General features: G+C 42.9%; 1 protein-coding gene across 3 annotated transcripts in view; it reads left to right on the plus strand.

Annotated features, from left to right (window-relative positions):
* The window catches only part of Dora (Dorado), a 641,834-nt gene that overhangs the window by 553,278 nt on the left and 82,670 nt on the right, over positions 1-5,886 (plus strand). The gene's annotated exons all lie outside the window — the stretch shown is intronic.

A 5,886-nucleotide genomic window follows, 5' to 3' on the forward strand; every position in this document is an offset into this window, starting at 1 on the left:
CTTGTTAATGTCTGACGTTACAGAGCCTTTACCAAACAGTTACTTCCACAAAACTAAAAAAGAAAAGGGCAAGAGTTGTTACAATTGATAAATGGCAAGAAAACAGGGAAAGAATTATGAACGGACGCAGAATAATGTAATGGCATTGAATTCAGAGACAACTGGATCACAACTGATAGCGCCAAGGGCTGCTACTTGAGAGTAAAAAATAAGCCGCCTAGATAGTAGCGGGATTACTACGGCAACAGGCTTGGCCGGAAGTTCTAAGTTCCCATGGAGGGAATTAGATAGGCTTGGCTGGCGAAAACTCTTTCTCCCTGAGCCTCACCGGGCATATGCATTCTTCTGATCTCCCAAGAGTACAGAGAATGGACGGGAGAGAAACATCTGGTTTACTTGCAGATCACACTCGACCGTACAATATTCACGAAACTTCAGTGGCTGTGCGAAGTGTGAAAGAACCCAACAGCCAGAAATGAAGGAGACGAGCATGTGGGCAAGTAGCAGGACAGCAAAGACACCTTTCACCCAATTGGTCTGGTCTATCAAGTGCAAGTAATGCACCTGTTTTGAGGGCTCCAGGCAGTGCCGTACCCTGATGTTAGCTAGGGGCGGTGGAAGTTCTTCGGACTGCCCACTGCAGCTCATAAAAGCACACGAGCAGATCTTATCGCATCCATAGTCTTGTCGCCAAATGTTCTGTACGAGACTGCCTTACCCCCTGCTTTTCGCTAGCAGATTTGGTTCTACTAACTCACAGGATCACTGTATGATCTCAGTATTGTGATTCTGCCAGAAAAACAAGCTTGTGAGAGGAATGTGTGTGCAAATTGAAAACATAGTTAGTTTACATGATCAAATGTTCTTTATTTTAAAATAAATGCTATGCACATTAACGACTTGCGAGTATGCCAGTAGCCAGGAGCTGCCACCGATAAAGACTCGGAATGTAGCACTGAGGTACAGCATCCTACGCTTGTTCCAGTTGCACAGCCCAGTGATCGAGATTCATTGCCAGAGCATAGAGACAAGCGATGTATTGTCCCATCCAGTCCCGCATGTCCTCAAACGGGGACCAGTCTCGAGAATGAGCATGCCATTACCACTGAGCGATTCATGAAGGAGAGCAGGACAGGGTGGATGACTTGTTACACGCATGCTGCAACTGCCGGAGTACCGATGATAATTGTATGAAATGGTTCCCCATACTATAAAGCCTGGAGTGGGTTCACAGTGTCTGAGATGGGTACCTGCAACCTGCAACCCATCGCTTATGGGTAGGCAGAAGTGACTTTCATCACCGAACAGCGCAGATTGTCATAACCCTCTCCTTACACTTTGCTCTGGTCACCACTGTAGGCGTGCTCTGTACTGCGCAGTGATGAGTATCTGCCTCCAGTAGACGATTTCGGTCTGAGACTCCAGCTGGAACTTAAACTTTACTGCATCTTGATGTGGCCGTATACTCCTTCACTGTAGTTCATCTGATGCCCTGGTCTTAATGTACAGTGGTCTGATGGGGTACACCTTTGTTTTTATATCGCATAAAACACTGATGAACTGTTGCAACATCTTACTCCAGTTTTTTGACAATAGGCTGACTCTTCGACCCCTTCCAAGGGCATTTAACTGCACAAATTTGTTGCAAATGTGTTTTCATGTTGTCATGAACCTCCAAAAGATAACAGTTGTACTGTTTCCTTATCACAAACTGCGCCGGTTTAATTTCTCAGGTAGAGAAGATATTAATATGAAAATAACATTGGAATTCAAGAGGACAAATAGAGGTAAAAATTCACTTATAAGAAGAGAAATTAGGGAATGGAATAATTTATCAAGCTTGATAGCTGCAGTTGCTTAAGTGCGGCTAGTATCCAGTATTCGGGTGATAGTGGGTTCGAACTGCACTGTTGCCAGCCCTGAAGATGGTTTTCCGTGGTTTCCCATTTTCACACCAGGAAAATGCTGGGGCTGTACCTTAATTAAGGCTACAGCCGCCTCCTTCCCACTCCTAGCCATTTCCTGTCCCATTGTCGCAATAAGACCTATCTGTGTCGCTGCGATGTAAAGCAGCTTGCAAAAAAAAAAAAAAAGATAAATTCCCAAGTTGTTTGAAATCATTTAAGAGAAGACTAGGTAAACAATTTATAGGGAATCTGCCCCATGGGCAACAGTCCTAAGGGCAGATCATTGATGAATATTTTATACAACCTGTGACAGTAAAGTTCGGAGAATGAAGTCAGAACGGTCGATCCAGCAACACCGGCGACTCACAATGCTGCACCTTTGTAGCAGCAGGTTTTGACCACCTGCTCCCAACATTGTTCAGTTGAGCATCGTGTGTGTGCCGTGTAAGACCTGTTTGACACAGTGTGTGTTTAGTGCATTGGTTCTGACCTGCGAACAGCAACATGAATGACCAAAAGATCAATGTACAGTTTTGTTTTAAGCTTGGCAAGACACCGAAAGAAACGCAAGCGATGCTGGTATGTGTTTATGAAGATCAAGCACTGCCCTTGAAGTGTGTGTACATGTGGTTTGCCTGTTTTTGAGGAGGCCAGGAAAGTGTTTCTGACAACCCCCGTAGTGGAAGACCGGCGACTGCCATCAGTGACAAAAACATTGATCAGGTGGGGACAGTAATCACGAACGGCGAACGATCGGCGATTAAACTGTGCGCATGGTAGCGGATGAAATGCAGACTAACCATGAATCCATGCAACAAATCGTTACCCAGAAGTTAGGGAAGAGGAAAACGTGTTCTCGTCTTGTGTCACATCACTTGACTGACAATCAGAAGCAGGCACGTTTAGAGGCTTCACAGGATTTTGTCAAAACGGCGGATGCAACACCAAATTTCTTGGACAGTATTGTCACTGAGGATGAAACCTGGTGTCTCATGCAATGGCGTTCTCCGGGATCCTCTCGTCGGAAAAAGGCCAGAGCCGAAAAGTCAGACATCAAAACGATGCTCGTCACCTTTTTTCGATAGTCAAGGCATTCTCCACAAGGAATTTCTACCCGAGGGAACGACGTTGAATGCTGCATGGTACATTGAAATTTTGACACGTTTAATGAAACATCTACGCAGGGTACGACCCTAGTACGCATAACAAGGTTCATGGTTTTTTTGTCCATGACAACGCTCGCCCACACACAGCCAATATCGTCGAACAGTTCATGGCAAAAAAGGGGGTGGTGCAACTTGTACATCCTCCATACTCGCCAGATCTCAATCCTCCAGACTTCTTCCTATTCCCACGACTCAAACTCGCTTTGAAAGGAAAGAGATTTTACTATATTTCTGACAGCCAATGAAACGTGACGAGGCTTTTGAACACCATCCCAAAGTACGCCTTCTGGCAAAGTTTCCAGGACATGTATCGCCTATCTCAGCAGTGCATAGTTATGGGAGGGGACTATTTCAAAGAACATTTTTTTTGCTAGGGGCTTTACGTCGCACCGACACAGATAGGTCTTATGGCGACGATGGGATAGGAATGGCCTAGGAGTTAGAAGGAAGCGGCCGTGGCCTTAATTAAGGTACAGCCCCAGCATTTGCCTGGTGTGAAAATGGGAAACCACGGAAAACCATCTTCAGGGCTGCCGATAGTGGGATTCGAACCTACTATCTCCCGGATGCAAGCTCACATCCGCGCGCCTCTACGCGCACGGCCAACTTGCCCGGTATTTCAAAGAACAGTAAGGTCACTGTCATGCATTGTTCATCTATGTTGATAGTACAGGACTATTCACCAAACTTTATTGTCTCAGGTTGTATTTTACTGTAAGGTGTATATCGTGTGGCAGAATTCCAAACTACTATGGCATTTTACATTGTTGCTGTAATTGTTCATTTGCATGGTCACGTCATGTCACCTCCTTTATTGTGGAGTTTCCTGCTTACATCTTTTGGAGTGATGCTTTTTCCATTTCCACCAGCGCATATTTAAAATTTACACGTTTTGGCATGCTTGTATTAAAATTCCTACATTTTCAAAATCAACTGTCAGAAGTTGTTGTTTCTCACTTATTTGTGAAAATAACTGCATTCTGTCGTAGCAATTATGGCTACCTGGAATTTAGTATTTGAATTTAATTTGGTAACTGTAAAAGTTAATAAATAAGTACATTGATTAATCCTCCCCAGGAGAGAGGACTGTTTGATTGCTAGAAGGCACAAAGGCACAATTATCTTCGTTTTCTGCCATCTCGAGACTTGTGGCAGCTTTACTGGGGTGATGTAGGTCTAAATCTCTGATCTGCTCAACGTAAATGTTTCATAACAACCTTAACATCATTGCCTTTGTTTACAATAGTGTCAGCAAATAGGAACTTGATGTATTGTCTTAAGTGACAAATTATTATTTTCTTTGGGAGTTGATGACCACCATGTCATTTTTGGAAGACCATGAGAATGTGCTACAGTCCCTGCCTCAGGTTACAGTGGAACCCGTCCCCTACTACTGGCATAATGGTCTGAGGAACTATCACTTATTATTCGTCACTGGTAGGAATATAAGGGTAATTGACTGCTGAGTGATACATAGAAATATTCCTGCAACCTATGTGTTACTCCTCTCCTAGCTGAGTTTCAGGAGTCATAAACTCTTACCTGGACACAGCTTATGTTTTAAGGAGTGATACCCACATATTTTAGCACTTCCCTTAGCCTACCCAGATTCCCGATTTGTCACTTACCAAGCCTTTGTGGAGACAAATGGGATGCCAGCTTCCCCCATGTCAGAATGTTTGCATGAATTTCTGACAGGATAGCTTCTGTTTTGGTTCCTGTCCAGCCGTAGTAATGCATGTGTCCAGCCATGACGTGATCTGATGAGGTATTGGAAGTGTCTTCATTACATGCCTCTGATGGATGTATCATTGTCCCCATTCCACGATCTTGTAATCACTGCAATTTTTTTGTGTCTATACCCTTACACTAATACCATTTTCTTCTACTCTAAAGGTTCCTTTGCATCCGGGAGATAGTGGGTTCGAACCCAACTGTCGGCAGCTCTGAAGATGGTTTTCCGTGGTTTCCCATTTTCACACCAGGCAAATGCTGGGGCTGTACCTTGATTAAGGCCACGGCCACTTCCTTCCCACTCCTAGTCCTTTCCTATCCCATCGTCGCCATAAGACCTGTCTGTGTCGGTGCGACGTAAAGCAAATAGCAAAAAAGGTTCCTTTTTTAGCTGTGGAACTTTTTATGCCATTGAGTGTACTTTCATCATATTTTCTAAGGATTTTCTATTTTCAATGTAATGTGTTCCTATACTACACAAATTCAGTATTCAAATTTTCAGGGATGCTGTAAAGAAATTAAATGAAGCTCTTGAACTAGTATAATAACAAAGACTCTGTGACTGCCTGAATCTCTCTCTCTCTCTCTCTCTCACTCTTTCTCATAATTTTCTCCTTGAAATTGTCTAAAATAAAGAAAATCAAAGTTCTTATACTAACCATAAAGTTTTAATTCTTCCTGTATCCTCCACTAATGAATGCTCAACTGTGTGTGTGTATCCTCCCTGGTGCGTCGCTGCCCTCCGTTTGTTTCATGTGCATATTCCATTCCACTCTTGCTTGCTTTCTTACCTGAACTTTAAAATTCATTGAACTTTCTATAGATGCCCAAAAATAGTTCTCTAACATTTGAAAATTCTTGCTGCAGAAGTTAAAACGAGACACAAGCACATGAATTTTAACTTAAGTAATTGAGGGCATGCCGATTTCTCATAAGAAATTTACTTTTCTTTAAAGTCTACAGTATTTGGTTTGAGGTTTCTTACCATTAAACTCATTACTTCTTTCTAATACTAAAATGGCTATAGCATATTATAGCATATAAGGCATGTTTAATATTTCTTTCTTTTGTTTACAGTA

This window comes from Anabrus simplex, chromosome 8 (genome assembly GCF_040414725.1).
Source record: "Anabrus simplex isolate iqAnaSimp1 chromosome 8, ASM4041472v1, whole genome shotgun sequence".
Taxonomy (NCBI): Eukaryota; Metazoa; Arthropoda; class Insecta; order Orthoptera; family Tettigoniidae; genus Anabrus; species Anabrus simplex.